A 15853-nucleotide genomic window follows, 5' to 3' on the forward strand; every position below is an offset into this window, starting at 1 on the left:
CTGGTGCCCCTGAAGCCTTAAAAGCAACCGACGATCCTGGCAAGCTCAGCAGAACGTTGCTGTGCACTCAACCCCAGTTCCCCGAAAGGACAGGTTGCCAAGTGCACTCTATGCTATTGTGAAACATGTCGGCATGCTTTCCTGCCAATCTGGACGGACGATCCAGCAAGGGTGCAAGAGCCTGGCAGGATGGCCAATAATGATATGCTACTGTATTATAATGACGTTCCTGCCGACCAACGGCTGGAAATGTGGCCCGCCATTGGTGGGTTGAGCGGACAATCGCGACCTGCCTTCCCGCCATCATGAATCCGAACGTGCCATATTGTCCGCTCACGCCACTTATCACGCCTGCCACCAGCAGGCATGGAAAATTCCGCCCGATGGCTTGCTGGGGTGGTCAACTGTGTTAAGCATCACGTGGTGTGGCTCAGAACCCCAAGCTGACCTGTCAATCTCTGCTGCATTTGCAGGCTGAGAAGGTACCCGATGCATTGGCCTCTATCTATGGGCCCCCTTCATGGCCAGCTGAACTTTTTATTTCTGCTCATATTGCTACTTCCAGTGACAATTCAAATTATAATTTTGTGCCCAGTGTGTCCTCTGGCTCACCATGAACGGTGCCACTGCAGATCCTCTAGAAGACATGATAATTGTGCATTATATAGTATGATCCACCATGAACAATGCCTTGGGAGATCCCTTTCTCTTAGTGAAATAATTTGAGTTTTAAACACTTGCTCCATGGTTTCACATTGGCAAATGTCATAATTTTTTCCTAGATAAATTAAATATAAAACCATTTTACTTTATGCAAGATTTTTGAAAGAGAGTATTGATTTTAGGGACAAATATAACAAAATAATAACTCTGGCTCATCTAATAAAATGTTGACTAGGCCACAGCTAGAGTATTGCATGCGGTTCAGGAATCCACATTATAGGAAGGAAGTGATTGCACTAGAGGGCGCAGAGGAGATTTACCAGGATGTTGCCTGGGCTGGAGAGTTTTGGTTACGAGGAGAGATTGGATAGACTGGGGTTATTTTCCCTGCAGCAGAGGAGATTGACGGGGGACATGATTGAGGTGTATAAAATTATGAGAGGCATAAATAGGGTAGAGTGGAAGGAACTTTTCCCCTTGGTGGAGGGATCAATAACCAGGGGGCATAGATTTAAGGTAAGGGGCAAGAGATTTAGAGGGGATGTTGGGAAGAATTTTTTCACCCAGAGGGTGGTGGGAACCTGGAACTCACTGCCTGAAAGGGTGGTAGGAGCAGAAACCCTCATAACTTTTACGAAGTATTTGGATGTGCACTTGTGATGCCACGGCATACAAGACTATGGGCCTTTTTTTTGTGCTGTAGGCCTCAATGACTATGACTCCATGACTAGGACACAAAGAGTCTGCAAAGGGATACAGATAGGTTAAGTGAGTAAGCAAAAATTTGACAGATGCAGTATAAGGCAGTTCGTGGTGAAGGTTCACTCGGTTGTTTCCTGGGATGAAGGGGTTGTCTCATGAGGAACAGGTTGGGCCCATACTCATTGGAGTTTAGAAGAATGAGACATGATCTTATTGAAACATGTAAGAATCTGAGGTAAGTGCAGAGGGAGAAGGAGGTGCTACTTTTTAATCTTTTTGTTTTGCCTCCAGTAGCTTTTGAGTGTTTACTTTTTGAGTCCAAGCAAGGAAATTATGGGCAGAATTTTTAGCTCAGCAGGGGGGAGCACACCTGGCCCGAATGGATGTGAAATCGCACGAAAGTCGCATGAGATGACGTCAGCGAGCGTCCTGACGTCATCCTGCACTCACGCGATATTTCAGTCAGCGGGTACACGCAAAAGTCAAAAGCGCGCCCTTCGACAATTAAGAGGCCACTTAAGGTATTTAAAGGTGCAACTGTCTCCGATTTTTCTTGGTCTGTCCAACCTTACGGGCAGACGGGCTAGGCAGCCAGGCGGACTTTGCATTTTCCATGAAACCTCATCCAAGGGTGCGATGAGGATTCTGTTATTAAATTAAAGAAAAATAAAAACTTATTTACAGCATTTTTATCATGTATATGTTCAGGTGACTGATTTGTGATGCTTGCTGATTTTCCTGATTTTTAAAACTTTATTTAATGCTTTTCAGGTCTTCAGCTCCAACAGTTCTCTGCCTCAGGGAGGTTTCTGCCAATGCTCGCCCAGGCCTGTGCTAAAGTCAACACCCACCCTCCTCCCGCCCCCAAACCAACAGCACTGCTTCAAGCTGGCTGGCCATTAATTAGCCAGCCAACGTGAAATCATGGTCAGGGGCCGATCGCGGTCAGTAGTCCGTTCTCCAGACAATCCCAGACCTGCCAATCGAACCCACCCATTGACCTAAAAATTCTGCCCTGTAAATCGCTATTACTTTACTAAATTAGTGACTAGTTAATTAATCAAATAATTAAATAAGGAAGGCAGAGCAGGCAGTGTGCCATGACTGCAACATGTGGGAGTTTGTGGAAAGCATTGCAATCAAATCTGCAATGTCTGTGGCTTGGACATCTTTGGATCAGTGTTGTTGAGTTGAAGTCTGAGTTGCATCAGGGAGGGGGAGAGTTACCGGACACTTATTTCCAGGAGAGAGTCACACCCCTTAGGTTGAGTAGAACTGAGTTGGTCAATGGTGAGGGACATGCAGTTGTGATTGCAAGGCAGGCAGGTATGGGGATGCAGAACGTAGTGGTGGAGGAGCCTTAGGCTTTGACTTTGTCCAGCAGGTATGAGGTACTTGCTACCTGCGTATTGAGAACAAGCCATCCAAGTGGGGAGAGTGAAAAGGAATTTAATAATAAGGGACAGTTAGTCAAGGGAATGGATACTGTGCTCTGCAACCTTGACTGGGAGTTCTGAAGGTTTGGTTGTCTGCCTGGTGCCAGGGTTAAATGCCTCATCTCCTCATGTCTGAAGACAAAAATGAAGTGCAAGGGGCAAGATACAGTTGTTGTGGTCCACATAGAAACCAATGGCATAGGTAGAAGGTAGGGGAAGGTGGTGGCATAGTGGTAATGTCACTGGACTAGCTAATGCCCTAGGGGCATGGGTTCAAATCCCACCAAGGCAGTTGGTAGAATTTAAGTATTTTTATTCATTTATGGGATGTGGGCATCACTGACTACACCAGCATTTATTCCCCATCTCTATTTGCCCTTGTGAAAGTGGTGGTGGTGAGCTGCCTCCTTGAATTGTTGCAGTCCATGTGATGTAGGTACACCCACAGTTAAGAAGGGAGTTCCAGGATTTTGATCCAGTGACAGTGAAGGAACAGCGATATGTTTCCAAGTCAGGATGGCGAGTGCCTTGGAGGGGAACTTCCAGGCAGTGCTGTTCCCACCCCCTTGTCTTCTAGATGGTAATGGTTAACTAACACATCTGGAATTAAAAGCTAGTCCCAGTAATGGTGGCCGTGAAACTATTATCAATTGTCATTAAAGCCCATCTGATTTTCTGATGCCCTTTAGGGAAGGAAGAGGAGACAGGAGGCTATGCCTGAGTGAGACAGAGACTGAGTGAATAGCAAATTAGATTCACGTGGGAATTCAGTGCACGGGACGAAGAGGTGCTTTAAATAACGTTTATTTCAATTTGTAAAGTATTAGTCAGATTTACCAATAGTTGTAAGGTCTATTGTGTTAAGGCAAGTTATGTCAAGTAAAATAAAGTTAATATAAGTAAACCAAAGTAAAATAAAATTAATATAGTGAAGTAAAGTTAAGACATGGCAGAGCAGCTCGGTCGCATGGAATGTGTGCCTGTAGCATGTGGGAAGTCTAGACCAGTGACCTAGATGACCACATATGCAGGAAGGGTCACCAGCTGCAGAAGCTTGAGCTCCAGGTTTCAGAGCTCGAGTGGTGGCTGAAGTCACTGTGTGCATCCGTGAGGCTGAAAGCTACGTGGATAGCATGTTCAGAGAGGTGGTCACACCGCAGGCTAGGAGCATGGAGGCAGAAAGGGAATGGGTGACTGCCAGCCAGTTCCAGAGAACCAGACAGGTGGTGCAGGAGTTCCCTGAGTTCCCACTCATTAATTAGTTTTCCACTTTGGACACTGATGAGGTTGTTGGTTCCTTGGAGGAGTGCAGTCAAAGCTAAGTTCATGGCACCACAGGTGGATCAGCTGTACAAGAGAGAGGACGAAAAGGGGAAGAGCAGTAATAGGGAATAGGGAATTTGTTGGTTAGAGGAATAGACAGGTGTTTCTGTGGCCGTAGACATGACACCAGGATGGTATGCTTTTTCCTTGGTGCCAGGGTCAAGCTTGTCATGGAGCGTCTGCAGAACATTATTCTGGGGGAGGGTGAATAGCCAGAAGTCGTGGTCCACATCAATACCAATGACTTGCATAGGAAGGGGGATGAAGTCCTGAAAGCAGGTTTCAGGGAGCTAGGAAGGCAATTGAAAAGCTGTACCTCTAAAGGTAGTAATCTTAGGATTACTTCCAGTCCCACGTGCTGGTAAGCATAAAAATAGGAGAATTGAGCAATTGAACACATAGCTGCAGAATTAGTGTAGGAGGGAATGCATCAGAATTCTGAGGGGCTGAGACTGGTTCTGGGTCAGATGGGACCTGTACAAGATGGACGGGCTACATCCAGCACCATATAGCAGGACCAGGACTAATATCCTCACAGCAAGATTTGCTAGTACTGTTGGGGAGGGTTTAAACTATATCGGCAAGGGGGTGGGAACTTGAGAGGGAGCTCAGATTTGAGGGAAGCAAAACTGGTAAAAAGTAGAAGGATACAAAAAAGCAAATATAGAAGACAGACAAAGAATAGGCAGGCACCAAATAGGATCAGAATAGAGAATAAAGTTGAAAAAGCAGAATTAAAGGCACTCTATCTGAATGCACGTCACATTCGCACAAAAGCTGATGACTTGTATGCAAAAATTGAGGTAAATGGGTATGATTAATTGCCGTTATGGAGACATCGCCACAGGGTGACCAAGGTTTGGAACTGAATATCCAAGGATATTTCGGTATTTAGGAGGACTAGACGAAAAGGAAAAAGAGATAGGGTAGCACTCTTAATAGGGGATGAAATCAGTACTTTGGTAGGAAAGGATCTTATATCAAAGGATCAAGATGTAGAATCAGTTTGGGCAGAGATAAGAAACAGCAAGGGGAAACAAACATTGGTGGGAGCTGTTTATAGGTCTCTGAACTGTAGTGGTAATGTTGGACAGGGTATAAATCAGGAAATTGGAGATGCATCTAACATGGGTAATACAGTAATAATGGGCGATTGCATTTTACACATAAGGGAGGATATTCCCCTAGTCTGGGAATGGCTGAGAGAAGAGCCTCAACGCTGCCGAGATGGAGGTGGGAGGAATGCAAGCACTGAAGTGTGCGCATGCACAGGCGAGCACACACTGACAGCTCCCTGAAGGCACCAAGCTGCCTCAGGGAGCGGAAGGATTTTAAAATGAAAAATAAACTTTTTTGCACATGATATAAACATGTCCCCAAATGTGACTCAGTCACTTGAAAAGGGACATGTAAAAAAGGATATCAAAATTTTTTTTTTATATAGTGTAAGCATTGGAAACATCATCTTGCCTGTGGATGAGGTTTCGTTAAAAATGCAAAGGCCGCCTGGCCTATTCACCCACCCGCCAACCGAACAGTTGAGTAGGCAGCGAAAAATGCAACTTAATTAATTACTTTAGGGCCTTAATAGGTCTCTTAATTGTCAGCGGTCGTGCTGCTGCCTCTTGCACGCGCCCACCAACCGAAAGATCGTGAAAGTGCGTGATGACATCGGGATGCTCACCTGACATCATCACGCACTATTTCACTCCCATTCATGTTGGGCACATGCCCGCCCACGGGACAAAAAATTCTGCACATAGACTGGGTTAACCAAATCAGCACTAATGCTCTGGAGGTGGAATTCCTAGAGTGTGTACAAGATGAGTTTCTGGAGCGGTGCAATGAGAAGCCAACTAAGGATCAGACTATTTTGGATTTAAATGTTGTGTAATGAGAAGGGGACAATTAATAACCTTGCTACAAAGGAGCCTTTGGGAAATAGTGATCATAATATGTTAGAATTTCACATTAAGTTTGAATGCAATATAGTTCATTCTGAAACTAGGGTCTTAAATCTTAAGAACGGAAATTTTGAAGGTCTAAGGAGCAAGTTGTCTCTGGTGGATTGGGAAAATAACACTAAAAGATTTGACAGTTGACAAGCAATGGCTAGTATTTAAAGAAATACTATACAGTCTACAACAGATATAAATTCCTTGAAGGCACAAACACCCAAAGGAAAAGGTAAATCAACTGTGATTAATGAAAGAAGTTAAAGATTGCATTACATTAAAGGAAATGACTTATAAGGATGTCAGAAAAAGTGGTAAACCTGAGGATTGGGAACAATTTATAACACAGCAAAGGAGGACCAATAAACTAATTGAGAAAGGGAAAATAGAATATAAATGCAAACTAGCAAGGAATGTAAAGGCAGACCATAAAAGCTTCTTTAGGTTTGTGAAAAGGCAAAGGTTAGCTAGGATAAGTGTGAGTCTATTACAGGAGAATCTATACTGGAGAACAGCGAAATGGCAGAGAAACTAAACAGTTACTTTGCGTCTGCCTTCACAGAAGATACAGAAAATATCCCAGAAATGCAAGGCAACCAAGGGGCTGTGAAACCGGGGAACTAAAAGAATTTGGTTAAAAGCAAAATACTGCGGATGCTGGAAATCTGAAACAAAAACAAAAATAGCTGGAAAAACTCAGCAGGTCTGATAGCATCTGTGCAGAGGAAAACAGAGTTAACGTTTCGAGTCCATATGACCCTTCTTCAGATAGTTCTGATAAAGAGTCATACGGACTCGAAACGTTAACTCTGTCTTCCTCTCCACTATGCTGACAGACCTGCTGAGTTTTTCCAACTATTTTTGTTTTTGTAAAATAAATTGGTCTTAGTAAAGGGGTAGTACTTAAAAAGTTAACTGGATTGAAAGTTGATAAATCCCCAGACCAGATGAGCTTCATCCCAGAGTGTTCAAGGAGGTGGCTAGAGAGATAGTGGATGCATTGGTGGTTATCTTTCAAAATTCTACAGATTCTGGGAAAGGTTCCTGTGGACTGGAAAGTAGCAAATATAACCCCACTATTTAGGAAGGGAGGAAGAGGGAGAATGGTGAACTACAGACCTGTTAGTTTGTCATCAGTAGCAGGGAAAATTTTAGAATCTATTAAGGATGTGATAACTAGATATTTAGAGAGGAATGGCAAAATTGGGCAGAGTCAACATGGATTTATGAAAGGAGAATCATGTTTGATAAACTTGCAAAGTTTTTGTTGAAGTTACTTGTAGCATAGATAAAGAGACCAATGGATGTGGTTTATTTGAATTTTCAGAAGATTTTTGTCCCACACAGGAGGTTGGTAAATAAAATTAGAGCACATGGGATTGGGAAAAACATACTAGTATGGATTGAGAATTGGTTATTAGGCAGCAAGCAGAGAGTAGAAATAAACAGATCATTCTCAGGATGGCAGGCCGTTAATAGTGGGGTACTGCAAGGATCTGTGCTAGGTCCATAGCTATCCACAATCTATAAAAAATGATTTGGATGTGGGGACCAATTGTAACATTTCCAAATTTGCTGATGACACCAAACTGGGTGGGAATGAAAGTTGTGAGGAGGATGCAAGGAGGCGTCAAAGGACTTGGATATGCTAAGTGAATGGGCTAAAACGTCGCAGATGGAATATAATGTGAATGTGAATAAGTGTGAAGTTATTCACTTTGGTAGAAAAAAACAAGGAGGCAGAGTATTTCTTAAATGGTGAGAGGCTGGGAAGTACAGGTGTCCAAAGGGATGTGGGTGTCCTGGTGCAGCAAGCAATTAGGAAGGCAAATGGCATTTTGGCCTTCATCACAAGGGGATTTGAGTACAGGAGTAAGGATGGCTTGCTGCAGTAATATAGAGCCTTGGTGAGACCTCACCTGGGGTACTGTGCACGGTTTTGGTCCCCTAATCTAATGTAGATACACTTGTCATAGAAGGAATGCAACAAAGGTTCACCAGATTAATCCCTGGGATGGTGGGCTGGTCTTTGGAGGAGAGATTGAGGAGAATGGGTCTGTATTCCCCAAAGATTTGAAGAATTAGGGATGACCCCATTGAAACTTACAAAATTCTCACAGGGCATGTCAGGGTTGATGTAGATATTTCCCCTGGCTGGTCAGTCTAAAACCAGGGGACATAATCTCAGGATATAGGGTAGGCAATTTAAGACTGAGGTGAGGAGAAATTTCTTCACTTAGAGGGTGATGAATTTTTGGAATTCTCTACCCCAGAGGGCTGTGGAAGCTCAATCATTGAGCATGTTCAAGACAGAAATCAATAGACTTCTGGAGACCAATGGCATCAAGGAATATGGAGATAGTGCGGGAAAGTGTCATTGAGGTAGATGATCAGCAGTGATCAAATTGAATGGTGGACCAGGCTCAATGGGCCAAATGGCCAACTCCTGTTCCTATGTTCCTATGATTTCTGTGCAGATTCTCTTTGTTGCTCCCTCCACAGATTCCTGCACTGAGAGTTCTGCAGGATCCTCCACCTGAAGATTGGAGAGAAAAATCTTGTGCAGGTGAATGGGTGGTTTTCTGTCTGGTCAACATCAGACACAGGGGTTCTGACACTGGCAAGAAGATTTGGGCCATTAACTTTGTTTTTCTCTACACAGATGTTGTCCAACCTCCTCAGTGTTTGTAGCATTTTCTGTATTTCAGATTTGTTGTCTTATGAAGAAAAAGATCAACAAGTTGGGCCTATTTCCACTGCAGTTTAGAAGAATGAGAGGTGATCTTATTCAAACATATAAGGTCCTAAGGGGACTTGATAAGGTGGATACTCAGAAAATGTTTCCTCTTGTGGGGGAGACTAAAACCAGGGGACAAAGTTTAAACTAAGAGGTCTCCCTTTTAAGACAGAGATGGGGAGAAACTTTTTCTCCCAAAGGGACATTGGTGTGTGGAGTTCTCTTCTGCAGAGGGTGGTGGAAGCTGGGTCTTTGAAACTATTTGGGGAAGAGTTAGACAGATGTTTGTTAGGCAAGGCAGTCAAGGGTTGTGGTGGGAAGGCAGAAAAGTGGAGTTGAGGCCACAACAAGATCAGCCATGATCTTACTGAATGGTGGAGCAGGCTTGAAGGGCCAAATGGCCTACTCCTGCTTCTAAGTCCTATGTTAAATCTGCTGCCCTTACCTGGGTCTGGCCTAGATGTGACTCCAGATTCACAGCAATGTGGTTGACTCTTAAATGTCTTCTGAAATGGCCTAGCAAGCTATTCAGCTGAACCAAACTGCTACAAAGAATGAACATGTCCACCCAGCATTGACCCTGACATCAGAAATGACAACAACAGGCCCAGCCTTGTCGATCCAGCAAAGTCATCCATACTAAGAGGGGGCATCTGGGGGCTTGTGCCAAAATTGGGAGAGCAGGCCCAGAGACTAGTCAAGCAACAGTCTGACATAGTCACACTCACAAAATCATACCTTACAGGCAATATTCCAGACACCGCCATCGCCATCCCTGGGTAAGTCCTGTCCCAACAGCAAGACAGACCTACCAGAGGTGGAACAGTGCATACAGTTGAGAGAGAGTTGCCCTGGGAGTACTCAACATTGACTCCAGACCCCATGAAGTCTCATGGGATCAGGTCAATCATGGACAAGGAAGCCTCCTGCTGATTACCACCTAACGCACACACCACCCCATCTTCGATCATAAATCAGTACTCCTCCATATGGGATGCCAAATGGGAAAAGCACTTGAAGGTGGCAAGGGCACAGAATGAGCTCTGGGTGGAGGACTTCAATGTCCACCAACAAGAGTGTCTCTATAGCACCACTATTGTCCTTAAGGACATAGCTGTTCAATAGGGCCGGCAGCACATGATGACAGAACCAACAAGAGGAATAAACCTACTTGGCCTCATGCTCACCAATTTATCTGTCACAGATGCATCGGTCTATGACAGTTTTTGTAGGAGTGATCGCCGCACAGTCCTTGTAGAGATTAAGTCCCATCTTCACATTGAGGATACCCCCCCATCATGCTGTGTGGCACCACCATGGTGCTAAATGGAATAGCTTTAAAACAGATCTGGCAACTCAAAACTAGGCATCCATGAGGCGCTGTGGGCCATCAGCAGCAACAGCATTGTATTCAACCACAATCTGTAACCTCAGGGCCATCAGGCTGAGGGTGAACCTTGGTTCAAAGAAGAGTGCAGCAGAATATGCCAGGAGCAACACTAGGCATACCTAAAAATGAGGTGGCAATCTGGTGAAGCTACAACACAGGACTACTTGCATTCCAAACAGTGGAAGCAGTATGTGATAGATAGAGCTAAGCAATCCCACAGCCAACAGATCAGATCAAAGCTGTGCAGTCCCTCCCCATCCAGCCGTGAATGGTGGTGGACATTTAAACAATTAATTGGATGAGGATGATTCACAAAAATCCCCATCCTCGAGGATAGGGGAGCTCAGCATATCAGTGCAAAATACAAGGCATTTGCAACCATCTTCAGCCAGAAGTGCCAAGTGGATGAACCATCTCAGCCTCCTCCTGAGGCCGCCAACATCATAAATGCCAGCCTTCAGCCAATTTGATTCATTCCACACAATATCAAGGAGTGGCAGGCACTGGATAGTGCAAAAGCTACGAGCCTTGACAACATTCCGGCAGCAGTACTGAAGACTTGTGCTCCAAAACTAGCTGCACCCCTAGCAAAGCTGTTCCAGTACAGCAACAACACTGACATCTACCCAACAATATGGAAAATTGTCTAGGTATGTCCTGAACACAAAAAAGCAGGACAAATCCAACCAGGCCAACTATCACCCCATCAGTCAACTCTCCATCTTCAGCAAAATGATGGAAGGTGTTGTCAACAGTGCTACCTAGCGGTACCAACACAGCAATAACCTGCTCAGTGATGCTCAGTTTGGGTTCTGCCAAGGTGACTCAGCTGCTGACCTCATTAAAGCCTTGGTTCAAACATAGACAAAAAAGCTGAACTCCAGAGGTGAAATGAGAGTGACTGCCCTTGACATCTAGGGAGCATGTGACTGAATGTGGCATCAAGGAGCCCAAGCAAAACTGAAGTTAATGGGAATCAGGGGGAAAACTCACCACTTGTTGGAGTCATACCTAGCACAATGGAAGATGGCCGTGGTTGTTGGAAGCCAATCGTCTCAGCCCTGGGACATCGCTGCAGGAGTTCCTCGGGGCAGTCTCCTAGGCCCAATCATCTTCAGCTGCTTCATCAATGACTTTCCCTCCATCATAAGGTCCGAAGTGGGGATGTTCGCTGATGATTGCACAATGTTCAGTTTTAAAAGTGACTCACTAGATACTGAAGCAGTCTGTCTCCAAATGCAGCAAGACCTGGTCAACACTCAGGCTTATGCTGATAAGTGCCACATAAAGTGCTAGGCAATGACTATCTCCAACAATAGAGAATCAAACCTTCTCCCCTTGACATTCAATTGCATTACCATTACTGAATCCCCCACTATATATATCCTGGGGGCTTACCATTGACTAGAAACTTAACTGGATCAGCCATATAAATACTATGGCTACAAGGGAAGGTCAGAGGTCAGAAATTCTGCAGCAAATAACGCCGCAAAGCCTATTTAGTATCCACAAGGCACAAGTTAGGAGTGTGATGAAATAATCTCAATTGGCCAGGATGAGTGCAGCTCCAATAATACTCAAGAAACTCCACACCATTCAGAATGAAGCAGCCCACTTGATTGGCACCCCAAGCACCACTTTAAACATGCTCTCCCTCCACTTCTGATGCACAGTAGCAGCAATGTGGACCAGATTCAACGTACACTGCAGCAACTCACCAAGGCTCCTTTGACAGCACCTTCCAAACCCATGACCTCTACCACCTAGAATGATAAGGGCAACAGATGCATTAGAACATCACCACATTTAAGTTCCCCTCCAAGCCACACACTGACCTGACTTGGAACTATATCACCGTTCCTTCATTGCCGCTGGGCCCAAATCCTGGAACTCCCTTTCTAACAGCATTTGGCTGTACTTACACTACATGTACATCAGCAGTTCAAGAAGACAGCTAACCAGTACCCTCTCAAGGGCAATCAGGGACGGGCAACAAGTGCTGGCCTCAGGAGTGGTGCCTACATCACGTGAAAGATTTTTAAAAACTAGGAATGATGTTTTGCTGAGAGTTTGAAGTTTAAAATGCAGAACCTCAAAGTTAATAATCCCTGAATTGTTACCTGAGTCACACACCAATTGGCATAAGGTAAAGCAGATTGGACAATTAACCTCACACTGTAAAGAGCGGTATGGGTAGAAGGGGTTTCGATTCATAGGGCACTGATGGCACTAATGTGATGGGCTCCACTTAAACCGGGCTGGAATTAGTGTCATGGTGAATCATACAAGTAGGGTTGTGGAGAGGGTATTAAAAATGAGAAAAAGTTAATCAGAAATATGAAAAAGGTTGTAAGAGCTTTCATAAGTATATAAAAAGGAGAGTGGCTAAAGCAAATGTTGGTCCCTCAGAGGCAGAGACAGGAGAAACTATCATGGGGAGTGCAGAAATGGCAGAGACAAATATTCTTCACAGCAGAAGACACAAATTACATACCAGAAATAGAGGGTAACCAAGAGGCTAATAAGAGCCAGGAAATAAAAGGAATTAATTTCAGAAGCGAATAAGCATTGAAGAAATTCAAAGTCAAATAAGCTGAATAAGGCTGTAAGCAGTGAGAAGGACACCAAGAGGCTGAAAAGAGATATAGAAAAGGTTGTGTTCCATTTTACCAGTCATCTCGGGATGGGTTGGGGTGTGAGAGGGCCATTAAGCGATTTAAGTGGGTCTGTTCCCACCATCAATGGCATTTTAAAAAAAGAGGGCCTTCCAGCAGCAACTGCCACCCCATGGCAACCATTCTCCACTCCGTGTCTTCACCAGCCACCCCACACCTCATCACATCTACCTAATGGGCCCAGTCCCACTTACCTGGTAGTTGGGGCAGCGTCCTTGGTCGGAGGTGGCCTGCTTCCATGGCCGCACTCCCAACAATGGCCATCATGCCCAGTGACACAGCTGAGCTGACAGCCTTCCAATTGGCTGGCAGCCCTGATGAGACACCCAGCCTGCCAGTGGTAAAATGTGGCCGGGTCAACAACAAGATTCAACCCGCTGAGTGCATGGGCAACAAGGTGGCAGTATAATGTGGGGAAGGGTGGGGTTGTTCATTTTGGTAGTTAGAATTAAAAAGCAGAATACTTTTTAAAAGGTGTAAAACGTATAAATTTTTATATTCGGAGAAGCTTAGATGTACTTGTACAAAGAACAAAGTATATTAGCATGCAGGTAATGTACAGTAAACAATTATGGAAGCAAATGGCACGTTGGCCTTTATTTCAAGGGGATTGGAGTACAATTATAATTAAGTTTTGCTATAATTATATAGGGGTTTGGTGAGACCACATCTCGAGTACTGTGTGCAGTTCTGGCTCTGTATCTATGGAAGGATGTATTTGACTTGGAGGCAATACAGCGAAGGTTCACTAGATTGGTTCTTGGGATGAGAGATTTGTCCTATGATGAAAGGCTGAGTAAATTGGGCCTATATTCTCTGGAGTTCAGGAGAATGAGGGCCGATCTAATGGAAATATACAAAATTCTGAAGGGGCTTGTCTGGGAAGACACAGAGAGATTGTTCTGTGTCTTCCCAGACAAGCCCCTTCAGAATTTTGTATATTTCCATGAGATCGGCCCTCATTCTTCTGAACTCCAGAGAATATAGGCCCAATTTACTCAGCCTTTCATCATAGGACAAATCTCTCATCCCAAGAACCAATCTAGTGAACCTTTGCTGTACTGCCTCGAAGTCAAATACATCCAGCCATATCTCCTTTCTCAGTGACTGTCTCCGTCTCCGAATTACCCCACGAGAGATTGTTTGCCTGGCTTGGGAACCTAGAACATGGGGGCAGGGCTTCAGCATAAGGGATCAATCATTTCAGACTGAAATAAGGAGAAATTTCTTCACTGAGAGGGTTGCAAATCTTTAGAATAGTCTGTCTCAGAGGGTTGTGGCCTGTTTCATCATTGAGTATTTTACAATTGAGCAATAGATTTTTGGTCTCCCAGGTAGTTAAGGGATATGGGAAGTGGGCAACAAAGTGGAGCTGAGGTAGAAGATCACATTGAATGGCAGAGCAGATTTGAGGGGCTAAATGGTGCACTCCTGCTCCCATTTCTTATTTTTTTATGAGGGGCTTGACAGCATAAATGCTGAGAGGTTGTTTCTCCTTGTGGGCAGTCTAGAACTAAGAGGCATAATTTCAGAATAAGGGGTCACTCGTTTAATACAGAGGTGAGGAGAAATTTCTTCTCTTAATGAAATCATTGTCACGAATCATTGGAATTCTCTATCCCAGAGATCACTGGAGGCTGTATCATTGAATATATTCAAGGCTAAGATAGATAGATTTTTGAATAATAGTTATACTCAAAAGGTTATGGGGAACAGGCAGGAAAGTAGGAGTTGAGGCCAAGATCAGATCAGCCATGATCTTATTGGATGGCAGGGCAGGGTCAATGGGCCACAAAGCCTTCTCTTGATCATTTGAATGAAAAAAAAAATGCACAATGAATGTACAATTTAAAGGCTTGGAATCTTCTGTCATTCTTTCTTAAAGCTGCCGCTGTAAAGTCAATAGGTATAATAGAAAATAATGGAAACTTTTGAGACCTAATGTGTATTAATTCAGCGCTATACAACTATTTTTATCCAATCAGAATCTTCCTTTTAAATAAAAATTTCACTTATTTATTGTTCAATGGTAATATTAATCTTAAAGGTGCACATTTATCTCTACTATAATTCACAATCAGTTTCAGCATTTGGCTTTAAACTTGAACCAACAGTACATAAGACGAATGGATAGTTCTTCAATTTGGTTACTGATTATAATCAGTGTAAATATTAAGTACAACACAATGTTTAAAATCACCAAACTATGTTATGAATGATTTCAATTTTATATAATCCCAGTAAGAAGCTGATTAGTAACTAAGCCTTTCAGAAATATTTAATCATTTACACTTAAAAGCAAGGAAACAGTATTATTTAATTTCAGGAATGCTACATTTTAGAAAATCAATATTGCGTTAATATTGACACATCACTGGACTTATTAGCTATTGCAAGATCTAAGATGTACAGCTCAACTAATAAATTAGTGTAACAGTATTATTTTGTGTCGTTAAATTTCCAATTATATTCATTAACATTCACACAAGGTTTTGATATGTACTACAATCCACTTCATTTTATAAATCGTTCTTCAATCTCCCTCTGCCAGACACAATATTATGCAATTCCACAGATGGAGCAGACAGGTGATACGTTCCCAGGCCTCTACCTATTTGCTATGTTCAAACCAATTGCCATAACATGTGATTGTGGTTTACGTCAACTCAATCTGATGATTTCTTCAGTGTGATTAAGAAGTTATTTCATCTCCGCTCAGCATTTCCCAGATGGCAGAGGAAATCACTTGAGTTTTGAACTGAAGGATAATGTCATACCATACTACTCTATAATGAAGAGTAAATTCTTTCTTGCCAATTTCCAAAAACAAATCAAGCAGCCTTCAAAACATAGCTGATGGAGGGAAAAGATTTTAAATTTTCCATTGCTGACCAGTCAAACCAAAGAAAAAATGTTGTTTTATATAATCGGTACAGTGCTGTATACATGGTGCCAGTGGGAATTGATGATAG

The 15853-nt window shown here is 43.4% G+C and overlaps 1 protein-coding gene across 3 annotated transcripts in view; it reads right to left on the reverse strand.

Annotated features, from left to right (window-relative positions):
* The window catches only part of kcnj3a (potassium inwardly rectifying channel subfamily J member 3a), a 282475-nt gene that overhangs the window by 258596 nt on the left and 8026 nt on the right, over positions 1–15853 (reverse strand). The gene's annotated exons all lie outside the window — the stretch shown is intronic.

Source organism: Carcharodon carcharias, chromosome 12 (genome assembly GCF_017639515.1).
Source record: "Carcharodon carcharias isolate sCarCar2 chromosome 12, sCarCar2.pri, whole genome shotgun sequence".
Taxonomy (NCBI): domain Eukaryota; kingdom Metazoa; phylum Chordata; class Chondrichthyes; order Lamniformes; family Lamnidae; genus Carcharodon; species Carcharodon carcharias.